The following is a 22,816-nucleotide window of genomic DNA, read 5'->3' as shown; positions in this document are numbered from 1 at the left end:
AGCTCATTTTTTTCTTTTTTAAAGCAACTCTCACTGTCCTTTTTGCCAGGAGACTTCAGCTGGGCTGTCTCTAGTCCATACTACAGCTGAATACCCAAAGGAAATTTCTGGTCTCAATGCCTTGAGTCTCTGTGCAAATATTTCTATAGCCATCCAAGAGATTTTCTTCAAATATGAAGGGAGAGCAGCCTCCCAAAGCCACAAATAAAAGACTTTATTACAGAATTCCCTTAGGCACTGTGTGCCCACTTGCCTTACGTATGTGCAACTAGAAAGGGCCATCATGTGAGGAGACATCTTCCAGATCAAAGAAAGATGACTCCCCTGGTGTCCAGGCTTTTTTCCTAGGCAGAGAGGCAATTTTAAAATGGCAGCTTACTTAAAAAAGTGTTTTGGACACACTCAGATATTCCACTACATTTACTGTCCTTTCTCTATCTGGTTTGCTGGCTCCTTCTGTTTCTCCTATGCTCTAAACATGAGTTCATAATCCTCTGCTCTGCTCTGCTCTTTCTCTTGACATCTAAATTCCAGCTTCAGCATCCACTATGTTGGTGACTCTTCAATTCTCATTTTCTCACCAGAGCTCTGTTGGGTACCTACCTAGAGTCTGGCACTTACATGGTGCCCAATAAATTCTTTATCTCTAACCGCCAAAGGACATCATCAGTTACACAGCCCCTTTCATCAGAAATTAAACGTGTCTAAAACTGAGCTTTTCTTCCCATAGAAATGGATCTTCTCCAAGTCTCCTACTCTTAGTCAGTGATGCCTTCAGCTTCTCAACCAAACTTCAAGTCAGTAAGGGTATCTGAGTCAATTTCTCCCCACCACCTGCTGCTCTCTTCTGGCCCATTTCTGCACTTGTCAAACGGGGATAATAATAGTGCCTCCCTCCTAGTGCCCAGCATATAGAAGGCAATAAATGCTAAGCTTTATTAATTTTTAAATTCAGGAGCTATATTTTCTGTAACTGGAACCTTGTCATGGTCGTCTGAGGACAAAGGATGGACCCCTACTTAAATGGCGGATCTTAGTGTGATGACACTGTTCACACAGTAAAAATGTAATTAACTATAAAAGGGGACATATAATTTATTACTCATATAATGAGACTTTCTGGGGAGACCAGAGTGGCTGCCAAGCACATCCAAAAATGGCTTGAGAGAGGGCAGGGGCAGGAAACTTGGTTGGGATTTTATGGTGGCTGTGGGGTGAGGATGGGGTGAGGGTTCCCATGCATGATTTAAACTTGTCACTGGTGCCAAAGGAGGGAGTACCAGACTTTCTTATCAGCGTGCTCAGATACGGAGTTCGGGGAGAAGAGGGTGAGGCTTAGAAGCATCAAAAAAGAAAAAAAAAAAGAGTAAGATTCTTTACTATAAAGCTTATAGGGTAGATCTCAGCCAGTCAGCTACCACATCTTCTCAATTTTTAATTTGAATTCTCTCTAACATGTGCCTCTAGGGGCTTCCCAGGTAGTGCCCAGTGGTAAAGAACACGCCTGCCAATGCAGGAGGCATAACGAGATGAGGGTTCGATCCCTGGGCTGGGAAGATACCCTGGAAGAGGAAATGGCAACCCACTCCAGTATTCTTGCCTGGAGAATCCCATGGACAGAGGAGCCTGATGGGCTACAGTCCATGAAGTCGCAAAGAGTCAGACATGAGTGAAGCAACTCAGTTTCCACTCATGTGCTTTTTCCCTCCTCTCTTATGATCCTAAATGAATAAAGTTTCCAATCACTTTTTTTCTTTTTTTTTAATTTAATTTAATTTTTTTTTATTTTTAAACTTTACATAATTGTATTAGTTTTGCCAAATATCAAAATGAATCCGCCACAGGTATACATGTGTTCCCCATCCTGAACCCTCCTCCCTCTCCATACCATCCCTCTGGGTCGTCCCAGTGCACTAGCCCCAAGCATCCAGTTCCAATTACTTTTTTAATTCAAATAGCAATGGCACCCCACTCCAGTACTCTTGCCTGGAAAATCCCATGGATGGAGGAGACTGGTGGGCTGCAGTCCATGGGGTCGCTAAGAGTAGGACACGACTGAGCGACTTCACTTTCACTTTCATGCATTGGAGAAGGAAATGGCAACCCACTCCAGTATTCTTGCCTGGAGAATCCCAGAGGCAGGGGAGCCTGGTGGGCTGACATCTATGGGGTCACACAGAGTCGGACACGACTGAAGTGACGATGCAGCAGCAGCAGCACAAAATCTGCTTTCTGGATTTCCTACCACTATTTCTGACCTTCTCTTGTTCTCTTTGTCCACAGCCATTTTTTTGCTAATGTAATAGTGCAAATGTAAGCTTCCTTCTCACTATGAGGTTCAAAGAGGTTTTCCATGTGACTTTTTAAGTCATAGTCTGAAAATTCCTTGACACTCTGCATAAAAAGAGGTGGGGTCTATGTTCCCTTCCCTTGACTCATGAAGTGCCACAGAAATGATGTTATCAACTTCCCACAGCAGGTTAGTAAAGGCCATGTGGTTCTAGGCCATGGCCACCTGGTCTTCTCAGAATGCTTGCCCCAGGGAAGCCAGCCACCCTCTAAGAAGTCTGGATTCAAGCCAACCAGCTACAGAGGCTATGGACAGGGGCTCTGTGGACAGCTCCAGCTGAGCTCCCAGCCAGCACCCAGCAGCAACTGCAGCCTGAGTATGAGCTACCCTGGACACCCAGACCAACCAAGACTGTGGCCTACAGCCTCAGAAGACCCCTGACTCTAACCATATGAGAGACTCCAAACAAAAGCTTCTCAGTAAGCCCTTCCCAAAGGTCCAACCCACTATACTGTGACTAAACTATATGGTTGCTGTTTTATGTCACTAATTTTTAGGGTAATTTGTTATGTGGTAATAATGACTGGAAAACGATCATTTTTTGGCATTAAATGTGGACTGTCAAAGAATAATTTTTTAAGAATATCAACAATTATAGATGTGGAATCTAAAAAAGGGGTACAAATGAAATTATCTACAAAACAGAAATAGAGTTATAGATGTAGAAAACAAACTGTGGTAGACAGGGGTAAGTGGGAGGATAAATTGAGAGATTGGGATTGACATATACATACTACTATATACAAAATGTATAACTTACAAGGATCTGCTATATATCACAGGAAACTCTACTCAATATTCTGTAATGGCCTATATGGGAAAAGAATCTTAAGAAGAGTGAATATATGTATATATGTATAACTGATTCACTTTGCTGTACACTTGAAACTAATACAACATTGTAAATCAAGTATTTGTAAATCTCAAACTTCTTTAAAAAAGAATATCAACAATTATGAAGTGACTACAAGAGTAATCTAACTCATTAATCGAGGAGCCAGCAGATTACTAAAAGTCATTTGAAAAAACATGTGAGACACATTTTATGCACTGAAGAAAGTACATTGGTATAAGACTACTCAGTTAAACACAAAACTGGACAAAACTGGTTAACGTCCTATAGGGCCATGAAAGCATAATTTTGGGGGTTATTTTTCTTCCAAACAACAGTCATTTGCATCTGTACTGGGAAACAAATATACATTATGTTTCTCCACAGACTCTGGGCCTTAAACAATAGTAAATAATGTGCCAAACATTAGAAAATTAATAACCCTACAGTAGGCCTGCCAGTACAGGAGATGCAGGAGACATGGGTTTGATCCCTGGGTCGTGAAGGTCTCATGGAGTAGGAAATGGCAACCCACTCCAGTATTCCTGCCTGGAAAATTCCATGGACAGAGGAATGTGGCGGGCTACAGTCCATGAGGTTGCAAAGAGTCGGACACGACTGAGTGATGGAGCACACACTGACAGGCCTGTTGACAGTGTTCCAACATGATACTGAAAGAATACAGTTAAAGTTCAATCTAAATTTTTGGTAGTTCTTTGAAAAAAAAAAAAACAAAAAAAACTAGAATCTATACTAGATCTTACCTTTTCCTAAAAAACTTTCTGAGGGCCAACAACAACCAAGGCACAAATGGAGGAACTTCTGTCCCTGTGACAGACAGTGAAAAGAGACATTAAGGGGGATGATGGTCTAGCACCTTCAAACCACATCATATATATTGTGACTATCATTTAGCAAATCTGTGGTTTTGCTGAAGGAAAAGAAAGCTGACTACTTTTCCTTTGGAAATAAAGGCACTCTTAGTAGTAAGGATGATGTTGGGAGAATGGCCTGAATATTGAGTGTTCAGAGTCTTCAGCATAGTGTGATATATTTAAGTAGAAGATATTTGTACAGAAAGTCAGAACAGACCCTGGACCAGGTGTCCTTTTTTCAATCTACCATTTACTTCCTGGTTTCCTGATCAGGAAAATGGGGCTAATAGAAATCATTTTCCTAATTCACAGAGAGTTTTGGAAATGGTACAGATCTCTTTACAAGAAAAAGAGTGTTATTATCATTATTACCTAGTTGAGGACACAAATGGGGGAAAGAAGGAGATTCACTCTTGCAGGTTGCTGGGCCAAGGCAGCCCCACCCAAGTGGCTGGACCAGAAGCTCCTAGTGCAGCTGACTACTACCAGTGGAATTGTCTGACTGAACAGGATGTTTTGACATATATTGACAGGGGCAGCTCAGGAAATCCCCTCTTCACCCCAGCAGTGACTCACAGGGACTCAGAGCAAAAGTGAGCTGGGGGAGTCTTCTGAGCCTGAAACACATTGAATCGAGAGGAGAACTGGTCCTCCAAGGAAGGGAGGAAGTGCCACTGCAGGCTTTGGAGTCAGAGAGAATTGAATGAAACCCTGGCTCTGCCACTCTGTGGCCATGTGACAACAGAAAAGTTTCTAATGCTCTTTGAGTTTCAGTGGCCTCATAGCTAAAGTGAAGATAATCAGACCCAGCTTAAAGAGTTGGTGGGAGATTTGAAACCAGAGAAGGAAAAAAAAAAATTCAGAGTTATTCATTGGAGTAGGTAGTCAAGGAAAATTGCCAATACCCACTGACAGCACAACGTCTAAATATATAGTGATATAGTCACACAATAGAAGACAGTAAAGGAAACAAAGTAGTGAAAGGAATAAACTATAGCCATATGCACCAGAGTGGTGAATTTCTGTAATATAGTAAATGCAAATGTATGTGTATGTGTGCATACTGTATATTAAAAGTAAGGAATAAACATTGCAAGAGTCAATAGCGTTTGAGAAGGGTTAATTTGGCTGGGGGTGGAGGGAAAAGGAAAGAAGAGGAACACATGGGCAAACACCGATGTTCTAGTTCTATTTGTTGAACTTGGTGGCAAGTTCAAGAATATTTTGTTTTACTATTAATGATGATGATGGATATTTCCTCATTGCTAACATGATGAAAGTATACCATGAACTAAGGATTAGAATGAATTCAGTTTTGTGCAAAACAACACAGGACAAGCACTCAATAAATATACCTTCCTGTCTCCTTGTCTCCTCGCTAACCTTCTTCTTCCAGAAATTTTTTTTAAGAGCAAAGCATTTTCTTTAATGTATTTTTCTTCACACTGCATATAAGGAGGGTCCTTTGTCCACACATCTTTAATTAAAGCTAAAAATTATGATATTTCTATGCTTAAATTGTTTCTATCTTTGGTAACTCTTTTAATTATACTGTTGTCTGTTTCTCTTCTCCATTATGTCTTTTCTATTTCTCACCCGTATTTGTAATAGAATAAGGGGGACATGCAGTAAGATATATGGAGAAGGCGATGGCACCCCACTCCAGTACTCTTGCCTGGAAAATCCCATGGACAGAGGAGCCTGGTCGGCTGCAGTCCATGGGGTCGCGAACAGTAGGACACGACTGAGCGACTTCACTTTCACTTTTCACTTTCATGCATTGGAGAAGGCAATGGCAACCTACTCCAGTGTTCTTGCCTGGAGAATCCCAGGGACGGGGGAGCCTGGTGGGCTGCCATCTGTGGGGTCACACAAAGTCACACACGACTGAAGCGACTTAGCAGCAGCAGCAGTAAGATATTCAAAGAATTGAAAAGAAAATGCTAGTACTGACAAGATAAAGCTGAGACCTCGGAGCTGACACATAAGGCCTTTCATAGTCTTGCATCAAACTCAAACCCATCCCTCAATACACCTCCCTTCCAGTCAAACCGAAAGTCTCGCTGTTCCCCAGCATGTTGTGACTGCTTACACCTCTACACTGTACCCTTCTCGAACGCCTTCAGCACCCCCTTTTTTTTTCTTTCTCGGAAAATTCCTGCTCTTTTTTCTGAACCACACTTAAATGTCACTTCCCCCACGAAGCCTTCCTGAGCAGCCCCAGGGAGGCTGTTGCTATCTCTTCTGGGCTCCTACATTACTTGAGAAATACCACTATTTTAGCCCCTAACACAGATATTGAAATTATTTCTTCACATGTGGTTCCCCTACCACTCTGAGGAAGGGTTACATCTTCTTCACCTCAGAAGTGTCTGGTGCATTACAGACAAGAAAATAAAGACGTGTAGGAGTGAGTGAGAGATTGTTACAACAAACATTTCATACCTCCTCTGCTCACAGGCAATTCTTCGACTGTAGTGTGGTGCTGACATGGGAGTGCTAATGAGACCAAATGTCCCATCAGGGAGGTTTCTTGGAGAAGAGATTTAGTGGGAGCCTTGAAGGATCAGAAATATGGAAAAGGGAGTATCTTCTCTGTGGACTCCATCAGTCCCTAGTTGCTGTCTTTCTGGTTCTACACCCAGAAGACCCTCCTCTGCCTGGAAACAGAGCTCCTGTGTGTGAGACCCAATAAGGGAGATTACTCTCTTGTTAGAGTTTCACAGGAAACACATATAAAAGCACTTGTGGATACAACTTTGGATGGCCTGGAAACAATTTCCAGAGGGGGAAAGTTGTAAGATATTTTTGTATTACACCTACTTAGTGAAATATCTCCCATCTTCTGAAAGTGTTCATTGATGGAAGGAAAGTCAGTATAACTGAACTGAGACTACAAAAGGGGTCAGTAAGACCGTGAACACTATAGCAGCTTCTGGTAAGTGACAGGAGCGCACATGAGCAAGTACTACAGACTATTAGGAAAAAAACAGTATGTTGCAGTGACTAAAGAACAGGATTTGGAATTAGATTTGGGCTCATGTTTCATCTAGTTAAATATCCTTGAATAAGTTACTCAACTTTTTTGATTATTTAGCTTGTCACCAATGACACAGGCAGAAAATAACATTTTATCTCACTGGATTGTTGTAAGATTATATGAGATGTAAAAACAATGGTAGAAAAGCTATTACCAACCTAGACAGCAAATTAAAAAGCAGAGACATTACATTGCCCACAAAGGTCTGTCTAGTCAAATCTATGGCTTTTCCAGTAGTCATGTATGGATGTGAGAGTTGGACTATAAAGAAGGCTGAGCACCAAAGAATGGATGCTTTTGAACTGTGGTGTTGGAGAAGACTCTTGAGAGTCCCTTGGACTGCAAGGAGATGCAACCAGTCAATCCTAAAGGAAATCAGTCCCGAATATTCATTGGAAGGACTGATGCTGAAGCTGAAACTCCAATACTTTGGCCACCTGATGTGAAGAACTGACTCACTGGAAAAGACCCTGATGCTGGGAAAGATTGAAGGAGGGAGAAGAAGGGGAAGACAGAGGATGAGATGGTTAGATAGCATCACCAGCTCAATGGACATGAGTTTGAGTAAGCTCCGGCAGTTGGTGATGGACAGGGAAGCCTAGCGTGCTGTGGTCTATGGGGTTGCAAAGAGTTGGACATGACTGAGCAAATGAACTAAACTGAAAAACAATGAGTATATCAGAAGTATTCAATAAATGGTAGCAATTACTATTAAACTCTCTGTTTGCTTCAAGAATGAAAAAAAAGTGAGAGGCAGGCAATGTTACCTACCTCTCAGAAGGGTTAAATGAGGAAGCATTCAGTACAAAAATTGAGAATAGTGTTCAGCACCGGGCTCAACATACAATGGATATCTGAATCAAGAAGAGAAGAAAGCTTGAAATGAGGAAGTTGATCTAAGATTTCTTGGGGACTTCCCTGGAGGTCCAGTGGCTAAGACTCTGAGATCCCAGTGCAGGGGGTGTCGGTTTGATCTCTGATGGGGGAACTAGGATCCCACACGCCACACAGTGTGGCAAAAAAAAAAGAAAATTCTTAATATTTTTTTCCAGAGATGTAGGCAGATACCCTCTTAAAATCTTAAATAGCTATGAGTCATTTCACCAGGAAAAAAAAAAAAAGTAATCTATGTATATATTATTTTAAAATTCTAATAAAAGTGTGGTGACCTCCTGAATTCTATCTAAAAAATAGAGTACTTGGACCCCCAGGCTTAAAATCCCTGGTCTAAATAAAGGTAAAAATATAGGTCAGAGGAAATGGGAACTACACCATAGATTTTCTTTTCCTTGGTTTTAAATAAGTAGGTCTATTATTCATTTTCAAAACTATTGTTAGCTGAAGTGCGCAGACTGTTAAGTGTAAATTAATAAACTCTTTTGGTGGAAGAAACAGGAGCCAGTGGCAAATATTTAATCTTTCAAAGTTGGAGTGGTTTAGTCTCTGCTCTTTTTGTGCAAGCTATAGATTTTAATCCCCTTTTGGCCTCTTCCTTTGATTAGAGCTAATGGAATTGTTCGCCCCTTATGTCCTCATTTTCCATTCCTCAACCTGTCTGGACTTTTGCCTCCGAAGGTTAACATCACTATGAAGTAATGTAATTCATCATTACGAGTTAGACAGATTTATTCAGAGTTCTCCCTCCACAGCTGTCTGTAAGCATGGTGAATCTGACATCCGGATTGCCCACTGGGGTTGAATATTATATTTACTTTATCTAAGCCCAAAGCTAAGAAGCAGAGAACCCTCAAAACCCCCACAACTATAGTGAACTTAGTTTCTGTTAATTTGTCTTACTTTGGAATACTGAAGTTGGCCTTACCAACATTTACAGCTTGGATAAAACATGCAGATTCATAGATTCTAAACATCCCTGGGTCAGGAAGACTCCCTGGAGTAGGAAATAACAACCCATTCCAGTATTCTTGCCTGGAAAATTCCATGGACAGAGGAGCCTAGTGGGCTACAGTCCATGAGGTTGCAGAGAGTCAGACATGACTGAGCAACTAAGCACGCACACACAAACACTGCAGCTTAAAAGGCCATCTAAGGGACAGCACTGTTTCTTACAGAGCTTCCCTCTGAAAAGCTTCCCAACAGAGGCCCAGATGGCTACTATCATTCAGCTGGAAGTGCCTTAGGACCAGAGTCTTCTTTGCCATGTCTGGTATTCTAGGGAATGCATTTGGGGAATATCCTTGTCATCATCTCCACACTGGAGCCCCTTTTTGGAAGGGGACCTCCTAATAGTCTTTTCCATCCTGGGGCCATAGAGCTTTTTATACTGAAGAGTCAAAATCCGTCTACCCCACTGGAACTGACCTCCTCCTTGGGGGAAAAAAAACACATCTAATGCCTCTTCCACTTAAAAGACATTCAGTGAACTGTTTAATTAATGCTCCATATACTATTTATGGAGCATTAATCATATCATACACATTGTGCCACACACATGGGGTATTTTGGTGAGCAGGACAGATCCGGCTCTTATAGAGTTTATGTCTCAGCAGGAAAGAGATTTGATGACCACTGTGACTCTTCCCATCTTCAGAGTGAGAAGCACATGGGTGCATGAGATGGGTGCATGCAGCCCCATCACCATCCTGCTCAGCCTCCTCTAAATTCATTCTAAGTGGTCTAGGACCCTCAAAGGGTAGGGCTAGACTGAACACCAGGAAGAAGGCAGGGGAGAACTAAGCCTATCACTGCTATCCTGGATTACTTTTCCCTGAGAGTCTCTGAAGCTCTCATCATTATTAACTTTATTTGAGTCGCCCAGCTTCCCTATGGAGTAGGGGATGAGGGCAATACGTAGACAACATGAGTGATTTGACAACATGAATTGAGACCATGGACCTTCAAATCAAAGAGGTCCAGGTATAAGTCAGCTCTGTCACTTACTAACTTAAGTAAGCTGGACCAACTTTGTGGATATGTGACCTGTGCAGTCATGGGGGTAAAGGAAGGCGGGAGGGGCGGCTCAAGCTCAGAAGGAATCTTAAGTTGGTTTAATGCTCTGCTGTCACCATCCTGAAATTCTTTAACAATTTCTCAGCATGGGGCCCTGTATGTCTATTTTGGACTAGACTCCACAAATTATTATCACTGTAAGCAAGTTATTTAACCCCTCTGAGCGTTAACATCCTCACCTAAGACAAGGTGTGATAAGGACATTTACTCCTCAGATTTCTTCGATCTTTGGATGGGACAATGTGTGTACCACGCACATCCCATTGTAAGGGCTACTGCCCAACCAATGTAAGTCAATGGCATTCTTATTTAGAATATCGGACATGAACTATTCCGAATTTATGATCTATGGTGCCAAAGTGAGCACTTCTAACCTCTATGTGCCATTAGTTACACTATTTAGTAACTCTTCTGTTCTTTTAACTCAGCAATACTTGGGAAAGGAGAGTTAACTTTTTGTCTTTAGTGGGCATCTGATATGTTTGCCTATGACAAACACCGCTTCTTCACTGCTTATGCAAAAGGGAATTTTTGGAATGATAATGTGACCTCAAAACAAACAAAAATGATAGTAAGACTGGAGAATTAGGCTTGGAAGTGAGTTGGAACCAAGACATCTTTGCTCCCAGGCAGAAGAGTTTTGGCAAGGGTGGAATGCATGAGCTCCTACCATTTTCAGTCTCTGTATCATTCTGCTGAAGATTCAAATTCCAGAGAGAGTGTGGCCATGACCTACCTTGGTTCACATGCTCACCCCCAGGCCAGGGCAGGGCAGGGCACCTGATTACAGAATGTACTATAGTGTGCTAAGTTGCTTCAGTTGTGTCCAACTCTTAACGACCCTATGGACTCCTCTGTCCATGGGATTCTCCGGGCAAGAATACTGCAGTGGGTTGCTGTGCCCTTCTCCAGGGGATCTTCCCAACCCAGGGATCGAACCTGTGTCTCTTAGTTTCTCTTGCACTGGCAGGCGGGTTCTTTACCACTAGTGTGACCTGGGGAGTCCCTAGATTGGGAGTGGAAGGGACTAAATATAAAAATAAGGTGCTAGTAGAAGAGGGAAATTGGTCCAGAAAAATAAAAACAAAATAATAAAATTTCCCCAGAGTGTCTGCTATGTAGCCATCCAGCTGTTAGGGACTTTTGTATAGTATTCATTTTATATTACATACAGCGCCTAGCATGAGGTAAGTACCCTGCAGGTATTTGTTGAATGAGTGAATAATTGAGTGAACTTACTTAACTCTCACACAACTCTTGGATGTAGGTATCAACAGTTCCATTTACAGAAGAGGAAATGGAGCCTCCGACAACCAAGTCTGTGCAAAATCACACAATCTATGTGTTACAGTTGAGGTTATAACCGGGTTCTGTTTGATTTCAAAGCTTATTTTTGTTCCACTGCATGTGCGCCTGCCTTCCTCAGGGTGTATGTGAGAGGCTGTTCTAAACCTCTTGACCTCTTGCAGTGCTGTCCCAAGACAAAGGAGTATATATTTGAAATCTAGAAAAATTGTATAGATAATCTTATTTGCAAAGCAGAGATAGAGACAGACATAAGAGAACAAGCATATAGATACCAAGGGGGAAAGGGGTGGGGTGGGATGAATTGGGAGACTGGGATTGCTACATATATATGCTGCTGCTGCTGCTGCTAAGTCGCTTCAGTCGTGTCCGACTCTTAGCGACCACATAGCGGCAGCCCACCAGGCTCCCCCATCCCTGGGATTCTCCAGGCAAGAATACTGGAATGGGTTGCCATTTCCTTCTCCAATGCATGAAAGTGAAAAGTGAAAGTGAAGTCGCTCAGTCGTGTCTGACTCTTCGCAACCCCATGGACTGCAGCCCACCAGGCTCCTCTGTCCACGGGATTTTCCAGGCAAGAGTACTGGAGTGGGGTGCCATTGCCTTCTCTGATGTATATGCTACTATGTATAAAATAGACAACTAATGAGAACCTACTGTATAGCACAGGGAGCTCTACTCAATGCTCTGTGGAAGGAAATCAAAAGAAGGGGGTAGGTATATGTATATGTATGACTGATTCATTTTGCTGTATAGTAGAAACTAACACAACACTGTAAAGCAAATACACTACAATAGGAGTTAATTTTTAAAAAAAGAGACAGGAGCTTGATGCATTATCGTTTATCTGGGCTGGGAAAAGTTCATTTTGTGATCCTCCACTAATTTCAGAAAGGAAGTGGTGTAAACTGTTTAACCTCGGGCAAGATATCTCAGTCTCTTCAGCGTTAGAAGTGTATGATAATGGTGTCTCCTACAGGGTTACTGTGAGACACTTGAGAGGATGTTTGTAAAGCCTTTAGCACAGTTTCTACACAGAATGCCCTCAGATATGACACCTTATCTACAGGCTAGACAATAAAGAAACTGGAAGAAAGTCCTGGGGGAGGCATCAGGTTTCAGTCTTATTTCATCAAAGTTAAGAGGCCACCAGCTGAACTCTTAATTTACATACGTCTTAGAAAGAAAAAGCATTGGCAATTAAGCCATGAGGATGCTTTCTAAGTTTTTTAAACTTTTATTAATACCGAGAAAATCTCTTGTAGATATAATTAGACATGATTTAGATAATTTTTAGTGAAAGTCTCCTTTAGGTTTTTTCATATTTTTAATCATGTACTTCTTTTTAAAATAATTTTTAATTGAGGTATAGTTGATTTACAATGTTAATTTCTACTGTTCAGCAAAGTAATTCAGTTAAACATATACACGTTTATGTTCTTTTCCATTATGGTTTATCATGGTATATTCCCTGTGATATTCCGTTGGACCTTGTTATTTATCCCTTTTATATATAATAGCTTGCATCAGCTAATCTCATACTCCGAATCCTTTCCTCCCCACATCTCTTCCCCTTGGCAACCACAAGTCTGTTCTTTGGGTCTGTGAGTCCATTTCTGTTTCGTAGATAAACTCACTTGTATCATGTTTTAGATTCCATATACATGATATCACGTGGTATTTGTCTTTCTCTTTCTGACTTACTTCATTTGTTATGATAATCCCTAGATCCATCCATGTTGCTGTAAACATTATTTCATTCTTTTTAATGGCTAAGTAGTTTCCATGCTATATACATACTACATCTTCATCCATTCATCTGTCAGTGAATACTCAGCTTGATTCAATGTTAGCCACAATGAACCCACTCCAGTATTCCTGCCTGGAAAATTCCAAGGACTGAGGAGCCTGGAGGGCTACAATGCAGAGGGCTGCAAAGAATTGGACATGACTAAGCAACTAAACAACAACAACATGATTCTGCACTTTGCACAAATTCAGAAAAACTGCCCTCTTGGCTGGGGTGGGGCAGCCTCACAGGCCCATAGTCTGGCTGGCAGAGCAGGGACTGGATTTCAGTCCCCACCAGCTCCCCCTTACTGACTGTCTTGAGGAAGAGAACAACTTGGCAGAGGTGGGGGACATTCTGGAAGGCCTGTGAGTCCATTCAGCTTCTTTAGTGCTATGCAGGCCTCTTCGTACAGGATGCAGTTTGAAAACTACCCAAACCAACGTTCTCTAATTATTCCCAAACGCTATGGTTCTGGAGAAGTGAATGGCAGCATTCCTCCAACTGAAGTCCACATACCACACAGGCTTCAGGGGCCTCCTCTGACCCAGCCCCTGGGGCCTGGCATTATGTGCTTCCAGCAGGCTGACTCCCGGCTCTCCTCTGGCCTTGTCATCATCTCATGGTCCTGGGCTCTCTTCTTCCATCTGTTGCCTCATGGTAGAAAAACGCTCATTGGAGTTTAGGGTCACACATTTTTGTCATGGATCATCACACAGTTTGCACTTTTGTTAAAATGACTCATGGCCAAGAGGCTGTGGGGTTGCAGTCGGGAGATGTTAGGGGAGAAGGATATAGGTAGTGTAGAACTGGTTAGGATGGTGAGGTCTGGGAACTAGGGAGTGGGTGAGACAGGAGAGAACAAGTTTGATTAGGAGGGAGGGATCCAGGAGGCAGGTAAGGGCTGCCACTGCCATAATTATATGTCAGTGATGTACCTGCTATCGAGAGGATACCTAGGTGGCACAGCATTAAAGAACCTGCCTGACAATGTAGGAGATATGGGTTCGATCCCTGGGTCAGGAAGATCCCCTAGAGAAGAAAATGACAACCCACTCCAGTAATGTTGCCTGGGTGCCGGGGTCCAGCCCCAGCAGGATCCAGGGGTACCTTCAGGATGATGGCCTAGGCGAAAGGATAACAAAGCAGAGAGCAGGGCTTGATCTTCCTTGATTAACACAGAAAGCCAATAAAGCTCCTGTGTTCCAAGGAGTCATCCTGAAAGAAGAACAGAGAGAGAAAAGGAGAGAAAAGGAAAAAAAGAATGACCCGGGGAGACCAAGCTTCAGTGAGTGAGGCCCATAACTTTATTTTCAAAAGGAACTTTTATACCTTGACTTGTACATAGAGGGAAATGAAGATGCAAAGTCATACAGAGTCAGCCCAAACATTACATCTGTTTTGTCTTTATCAAAACCAGGATTTTTTCTGCATACCTTTCCCATAAACAATGTTGTGTACATTATCTTCTGGCCTTGGAGGCCTGTGGACATTTTATGACCCTTTTTTGATAAAGGCTGATCAGCCAGAAAACTTGTTTTCCCTTAAAGTGTTTCTTCTTTATTTCTCCCAGCCTCAGAAAGTACTAAACAGAGTTACATTCTCACGGAGCAAAGGTGCAGTGGGTCCCAACAAAGAAAGAACCAATTAGCTCAAAGGTCTGATGTGGTTAATTCCAAGGCTGCTACTTGTTTTTCTTACATTCTAACTATGCTAACCAATGCACTCCCAGGTGCACAATGGATAAGGGATATGGGAACTTGGCAGCAAGCATTGGTCCAATAATGAAGCCCTTTACCAGTACTATCTATTCCAATAATTTTTCATCCCTTAAAGGCCTCTAGGCTCATTAGGACTTTTAGAATGTTTTGGCTTCCTGTTTCTTTCAAGGTTGGGGAGTTGTGAACAATCATGTGTGTTATTTGCAAGAGTATGGACAGGCAAGCTAGAATGCCAACAGAGGGGTTTGAATTGAAATACTCCTTTCATGCCCAGGAGACTTATTAATTAGAGCCCTAAGTTGACTTCTTTCAGAGAAAGGTGGTCGGGGATAGCCCCCTGTTAATGTCAGAAGAGCTGGTGAAAGGCAGAAAATAGTAAGACAGACAGATTTTGGTTTTGGGGTGGATGGTCGAGCAGATTCAGGGGGTCCCTCGAGGCCTGATCCGCCTTTGCTGTCAGGTCTCTTCCGCATGACCTTTGTCATGGGTGGGATCTCCCATGGTGGCTCCCGGCACCTGGGAAACTCCATGGACAGAGGAGCCTGGAAGGCTACAGTCCACGGGGATCATAGAGTTGGACACAGCTGAGTGACAGCACAAGCATGATACCTGCTATCACAGAGCACTGTGATAGTTGCCGAGACTGTAAAGTAGAAGGCATAGGTCTTGCCCTCCACAGGCTTCTGATCTAGGTAATGGGGCATCCCTGGAGGCTCAGATGGTAAAGAATCCACCTGCAATGCAGGAGACCTGGGTTTGATCCCTGGGTTGGGAAGATCCCCTGGAGGAAGGCATGGAAACCTACTCCAGTATTCTTGCCTGGAGAATCCCCATAGACAGAGGAGCCTGGTGGGCTACAGTCCATGGGGTCATAAAGAGTCAGACATGACTGAGCGACTAAGCATGGCACAGCACATAAAACTATGAAGCAAGGACCAAGTACTATCCATTCAGCACTGGGACATGTGCTTTAAGACCTATCTCAAGAAATAAATTACTGTCCTCCAAAGAAACTACAGAGAGGTTAAGCAATGTTCTCCAGGTCATTCAAGAAACAAGTAGGACTTGAAAAAGAACCCAGGTTTGTCTGCTTTGATGACTTTGTGCTTCTCACAGGACTGTGGACAAGGGCATCAGGGCAGGCGAGTAAGGAGAAGGAACTTGACCAGGTGTCTCAGGGCCAGTGCAACATGAGTAAAACATGATGACTGTTACAGAAGCTTAGAAAACAAGAGATGTGTTGAGGCCTGCTGAGGAAGCAGGTCCTCAATTAGATGCTGAAGGCAGATTATGAATCCAATAAGAGAAGGATGGAGGGGTAGGCTTTCCAGGTTGAAGGAGGTATAGTGTGTGCAAAGGTGGAAGCTGGAAAAATGCGACCTTTGGGTTTGTGCTGTGCAGTGTAGAGCAGTGGAGAGAGCACCGCCTGCTCCAAACTTACTAACAGTGCAACCTGAGGCCAATCAGCTAATCTCCCCTTAAGCCTCAGTTTCCCTAGTTGCCAGTGGTTGTGATAGTAGCCACTTTACAAGGTTGTTGAAGACCCTTAGGTCTTCAGTGTATGTAATGCACCAGGCTCCTCAGAATCACCAGTTTCAGACTTCAATTGAAATCACGTTCCTGCTGTCATAGTATCCCACATCCAGTCCTACCTGCAACTGGATCTATCTACATGGATTCAGTTGCAGTTATATCTATCTATCTATCTATCTATCTATCTGTATGCTTATATATTGAATGTCTGTTTCGTGTCTGTCAGTTCCATGATGACATGGACAATATCTGTTCTTCTCAACACCATCTCCATAAGAACACTTTCGGACTCAGTGGGAGAGGGAGAGGGTGGGATGATTTGAGAGAATAGCTTTGAAACATATACATTAACATATGTAAAATAGATGACCAGTGGGAGTTTAATGTATGATAAAGGGTACCCAAAGCTGGTACTCTGACAAGCTGGAAGGATGGGATAGGGAATGAGGCGGAAGGGAGGTTCATGACAGAGGGGACATGTGTATGCCTATGGCCAATTCATACTGATATATGGCAAATACCATAACAATACTGTAAAGTAACTATCCTCCAATTAAAATAAATATATAAATTAAAAAAAAAGTCTCTCAAACTCTGTTAGATGTGTGAATACATAAATGTCTGAATTCATGAATAAATGAATAAGCATACCTATTTCTGTGCCATGACTCTAAGAATCTCAGGGAAAACATGTCTTCTCCATAGTGGGGAAGGGGTGGTTACTTAAAAAAAACTTTCAGAGAATGCAGTTGGAGCATCAGAGGGTCACCATGGATCACCAGGGAGAGCACCAGGTCTCCTGTCTGCCTCCTGGTGTTGCACATAATAGTCTCTGAACAGGAAGGAAATCACACAAACTTCCAGTTCAGCTGGTTCCAGTTTCACAACCCAGCTCTTTCTGTCTCACTTAAATCTGATGTGCTGCGTCACTGATGGGATTTGTGACCTGTCTACTGGACGACGACTTTGCGTGATCCCCACACTGCCTGCCAATAACCTAGAGTGGATGTCAAGACTTTCCAATAATTGAGTCTTTTAATCCAATGTGACATGATAATCCTTTATGCTTAGTGGAAATAAACAGATGCACTAATAATTACTAAGCATTTGATACATTCTAGTTCCATGATAGAGGTAAGGATAGAGAGCTGAAGGAGGCTATAATCCCACCTAAAGTGAAGCAGTGTACACATAGTTGGATAATAATGGCAGCTTTCAAGTTATGGTTATGTATATCATCTTATCTCAGTCTTCCTTGTAGCCATGAAAAATGGGAAAGTATGGATAATATTTGCGTTATTTGATCCCAATATAAAGGAAACTTGGGCAACTGGGGTTGGTTCAGGATATAGGTCTGGTTTCAGGGCAGATTTGAACCAAGTGTCCAGATCTCATGATTATCAATTTAGGGATCTTTCTTTATTTTGTATCTCATTGTCACTCACTAGCTTTATACTGGTCAACAGTGTACAGATGCCTGGACTGTCACAGTCCCCCTACACCCTGTAATATATTTTTGATGCACTCTTGTGATGGGACATCAGAATCTAATAAATCAGGGGCTGGCAAGCTAAGGCACACTGGGTCACACTGGCCATTGTATGCCTTTGTAAAGTTGTATCAAAATAGTCACACCCACTTATTTACTTTTATCTATGGTTGCTTTTGTCCTACAAAAGCAGAGTTGAGTAGTTGCAACAGAAACCGGATGACTTACAAAGTCCCCAGAATTCACTATTTGGTGCTTTATAGAAAAAGTTTGCCACCTCCTAGAATAAATGAATGAAGGGGAAGTATAGCAAGTCCCCTACATACAAACCTTCAAGTTGCAAAGTTTCAAAGATGTGAATGTGTCCCTGTAGGCCAGCTGTTGTATGGTACTACTGTAATTTTCAAGATACTTTACTATAAAACTAAAAATGTTTTATTTATTTATTTATTTTTTATGTGTTTGCTGTATGAAAAGTATTACAAGCCTACTACAGTACAGTACTATATAGCCAATGTGTTAGTTGGGTACCTAGTCTAACTTTGTTGGACTTAACGAATGTGCTCACAAAACAGACCTCATTCACATGTAGGAGACTTGTAGCAGATGAAGAATAAATAGATTTGTTCATGCACAATAGGCAGTGGGTCATAGTTGAAAAAGAAAATGAGAACGGGCCACAAAATTATGCCTCTATCACTTGGCTGGATGACACTGAACAAGTCATTTACACTCTCAGGTCTGCTTCTGCAGCTATCACAGAGTTGCTCCAGGATTTCTGTGACATAAAGTATACATATCAGTTATGGTTATGTTTGACCCCATGGACAGAAAACACAAACTTGCGGTGTCTTGCACAAGAAAGCAGTCTCTTTCTTACAAGTGGAAGTGGGCAGTGGGTATTGGTCTGGTGCTGCTCGGTGTTAGAAACTCAAGCCCTTGCACCCTGGGGTGTGTAGCCTGCATTCTTGAAATCCTCTCATGGCCCAAGATGGCTGCTGGAGCTCCAGCCACTGCGCTATTGTTGCTATTACCACTGACGACAGCATGATGATAAGAGGAAACAAACCCAAATCAAATACAAATGCCTAGTAACAGAGACATCTATAAAGGCCAGGAAGAAAACCCACAGTAATCCAAGTCTAGCCAGGATGAGATCTCCTGTCATAGTTTCTAAGGCAAGCAGTAGATTCATTTATTCTATTCCTGAGGTACAACTGAGGAGGGTTCAGAAGACAACTTATATGTGTTCAGCTTCTAACACTTCACCAAGTATTTATATATTTATTACCTTATTTACTCATCACAATACTCTGGAAAGGTAAGAGGAACAGGTCTTAATATTATTATTTCTATTGTATTAATACATTATGATTCACACAGGTGCTGAGAAGCAGATCCTAGTACTTCCCACATTGCCAAAGAGTCCATGGTTAAAGCTTTGGCTATTTGTTGGAACATGAAGGTGAATAGCCATGGTGTAGAAGAAAGAAAATGACCCTGTGGGGATGGGTAGAGTTGCCACCCCAAAATGTCTCTTTGGCAAGCAAATTATTTACAGCTGAAAAAATTCAAAGCCCAAGAAGACTCAGGAAAAAGCTCTGATGTCCCCCCTTAGCTGCCTAAAGAATGCAGACAGGGAACCTTTTCCAAGAAGCTATCATAGATGACTATAGCATGAACTAGGTATGGTAGACTGGGAGAAACCTGGGAAGGTTTTTTTTCCCTAATTCTGTTCTGTGTCCTACTGTCTCTGTGCATCCAGAAAACATTTGTTTACTAAACATTTTATTTTCCATCTTCATGTAAACTGCCTTCCTCCCTTCTGAAAACTCAAACCACACCTCCAACATCTTTGTGTTTTTTTTTTTTTCAATCTTTAGTTGAGGATGGTCTTTCCCATGTACACATGTGATTAAACTTTCATTTGGTTTTCTCCCATTGATCTGTAAATTCAATTCTTAGACCAGCCAGAAGAACCTAGAAGGGTAGAAAAGAACTTCCTCCTGACACCCCCAATCCAGGAGCCCTAGGAACTAATCACACGGCCTCAGCCTCACTGAGCCAGTATCCTCCCCTGTAAGACCAAGAGGAGAACATGTATTTGGGGTAGTTATGAGGAGAGCAGAGTGACTATCACAGACATGGCACACACCCAAGTTCAGTGAAAGCATAGTGATTACCTACGCTTACCTCTCAGAGCTCGCATGTCCTTGGACAATCACTTCCTTTTACTGTAACTTCATCTCCTTTTCTAGGAAAATAAAGAATTTAGACTTGATAACTTATCTTCCAAATGCCTGGGAGCCTGACTTTTTAGAAGACATGGCTTAGGTTTAAGCTAAGTTTGTGGAATCTTCCCTCCTGTTACTTACTGGGTGTCTCAAAACAAGCTAAAAAACGTTTCTGACTCCCTGCATCTGTAAACTAGGGACAACTAGGACCTAGCTAACTGGAAATGTAAGGATAGTGAAGATTAAATGAGATAGGTGTGTCCAGGACCCACCAGACTGTAATTTCCTTAAAGGCTGGAACCCATTTGTAGATTTACAAACCGTGACACTTCTTCTCATGGTTGCTCACAAAATTAGATGAGAAAATTTAAATAAAGTATCAGGAATAGGATCTGGCACAAACTAAAAACATTTGATAAATATTATTAGAAGGGCTTCCCTCTTAGCTCAGTCGGTAAAGAATCTGCCTGTAATGCAGGAGACCCAGACTCGATTCCTGGGTCAGGAAGATGCCCTGGCGAAGGAAATGGCAACCCACTCCAGTATTCTTGCCGTGGAGAATCCCATGGACAGAGGAGCCTGGCAGGCCACAGTCCATCGGGTCGCAAGAGTCGAACACGACTTAGCGACTAAACCACTACCACTTTATTTTAGCAACTGTCTGCATGAGTTCTGGTGTTCAGTGCATTGTTGAAACGCAAAGTTAGAGGATACACGCTGGACACATACCAGCGGCTACGGAAAGTTTGCATGGATAAATTCTGCTAGAAGAGCCTGCAGAGCAGGAAACTAGAGGCCTGAGAGGACAGACCCACTTCAGGCCTTAAAAGTCCCTGAGAGGGTGGAAGAACCTGTTAAGAGACTGAGGTCCACAAGACTCGCCGGGGCCATATGACCGCAGGAGCAGGCGGGGGCCAATCCCCGGCCCGGTTCAAAGGGCCAATCGCGGCACGTTTTACAAGGGCCCCGGCCGGAGGGGGCGGGGCCGCGCCTCAGCTGCCCCTGTGGACCGCCCAGTCCAAGCCCGGTGGGGCTCCGCTCAGCAACCTGCAGAGCCCTGATAGCTAAAATGTAATTTCAGATTGGACAAGTAAGTGACCCTCCTCTCAGTCCCACGTGTGTACCAGGGGCTTTACAGAAGCGCAGGCTCGCAGCGCGAACGTTCTCCAACCGGAGAGCGTATCTGGCCCAAGCTTCCCTCCCCTTTCCCGCAGTCGCCTCCTCCTCTTCCTCCTCTGACCGCCTGAGTCTTAACGCCAGCGCCAGCCGGGCCCTTGGCCTCCAAGATCTTGTTGAGTCCCCTGTGTTCTGGGTGAGGCATCCGGCCACTCAAGAGACGGGTGGGCCTTTTCTGCATTCCCCCATGCTGCCTAAGATGTGTGGAACCCTGGGTCCTCTGCAGTCACTATCCAGTTAATTATGTTAATTTCCTCGCTTTCCCCTCATCCCCTCAGGGCCCTCTACCACCTGGTAAAGAATCCGCCCGCAATGCAGGAGACTGAGGTTCGATCCTTGGGTTGGGAAGATTCCCTGGAGAAGGAAAAGGCTACTGGCCTGTAGAATTCCATGGACTATATAGTCCATGGGGTAGCAAAGAGTCGGACACGACGGAGCAACTTTCACCTAGGCATTTTTGAGCCTTTTAATTTCAATCTGACTACTGTAAAGCATTTTAAGACCTGTGTTGCTTGTAGCTTTCAACGCTTTCAGCAACTTGTAATTTTTGAAGCGCAGTTTAGATGGTATAATGCCCTTTGGCTACAGTTATCCTGGGTAGAAACGGCCTAGGAGTATCTTTCCATTTTTTATTAATGACCTTTCTTTTTAAGAACAAGATGCAAAATGGTGAATTTCCCTAATCCTTGACTATGTTCCACTAAAGCACTTTTCATGTCTTAACATTTGTCTCTAAAGAGTCTCTAATTTTGTCTCTAAAGAGTCAAGTCATTTACAAAATATTGAAAAGCAGTCATCATTAGATTAATTTTTAAAATACGGTATTAGGGGGAGGAATTGATGATGCTTTTGAATTGCAGAGCAGTGAGAAGGCAACCTGCCTTTTAGTTTGTGGCTAGTGTATAGAGGGTAGAGTTCTGTTTTATTTTGCTTGCTTTTCCCCTCTTCCCTGTAATCCACCAAATGTGCATCCTCAAGTTGTACTTAAGTTGTCAGCTGGGTCTTCCAGCCTTCTGACTGCCTCCTGGTCTTCTGGGAGTTTCCTGTTAATGAGGTCCTGTCCTTGGCTTTTGACCTGGTGGTCACTGGCCTGACTCTTGGAGGGATCAGCTAAGGAGGACTTCCTGGTGGCAGGCTCAGAAAACACTTTATTAAGAATGATTGAAGGAACCCAGAGGGTAAGAAGGCCTGGAGATTGATTCTGAGGGGAAGGGAGCCTCCCTGCTGGCTTTGGAAGTCAAAACATGTGCACTGGAAGAAGGAACTAACCCAGAGGGTGGAGATCTGTGTCTTTCTGGGTGAAGTTAAGTTTACTGGGCAGAGACTGGACCTTCTTCCAGGCTGTGTTAATTGTTACTATCAGTAATTGTTACTAGGGACCTTGTCTTTTCCTGGAATCTGGTTCCCTTTCCCTAACCTACTTCACTTAGTTCAAATCACCATCTGTTATCAGCTGGTTCTGAAAACAGTTTCAGGTAGTGAATCTTCCCCACCCCCACCCC

At 42.9% G+C, this 22,816-nt stretch overlaps 1 protein-coding gene and 1 long non-coding RNA gene across 9 annotated transcripts in view; one reads left to right on the top strand and one right to left on the bottom strand.

Annotated features, from left to right (window-relative positions):
- Positions 1–18,436: 18,436 nt before the first annotated feature.
- LOC129655376 (uncharacterized) lies at positions 18,437–20,986 on the bottom strand. The gene is made up of 3 exons (XR_008715941.1): positions 20,868–20,986; positions 20,098–20,158; positions 18,437–18,682 (listed from the first exon to the last, which is right to left on the bottom strand). It is a non-coding gene; the product is annotated as an uncharacterized LOC129655376 (long non-coding RNA).
- A 93-nt stretch (positions 20,987–21,079) lies between these two features.
- The window catches only part of FGGY (FGGY carbohydrate kinase domain containing), a 514,571-nt gene continuing 512,834 nt past the window's right edge, over positions 21,080–22,816 (top strand). For 2 of the 8 annotated variants that reach the window (XM_055585688.1, XM_055585682.1), the window contains exon 1: positions 21,080–21,228. The gene's annotated coding sequence lies outside the window, so the exon portion shown is untranslated. Of the gene's footprint in view, positions 21,229–21,276; positions 21,451–22,408; positions 22,493–22,816 lie in introns of those variants that run through there. The other 6 variants (XM_055585690.1, XM_055585689.1, XM_055585684.1 and 3 more) reach the window with 4 other exon arrangements.

This window comes from Bubalus kerabau, chromosome 6 (genome assembly GCF_029407905.1).
Source record: "Bubalus kerabau isolate K-KA32 ecotype Philippines breed swamp buffalo chromosome 6, PCC_UOA_SB_1v2, whole genome shotgun sequence".
Lineage (NCBI taxonomy): Eukaryota > Metazoa > Chordata > Mammalia > Artiodactyla > Bovidae > Bubalus > Bubalus kerabau.
Note: the sequence above shows the minus strand (reverse complement) of the source record. Positions and strands in the feature narration are given on the sequence as shown.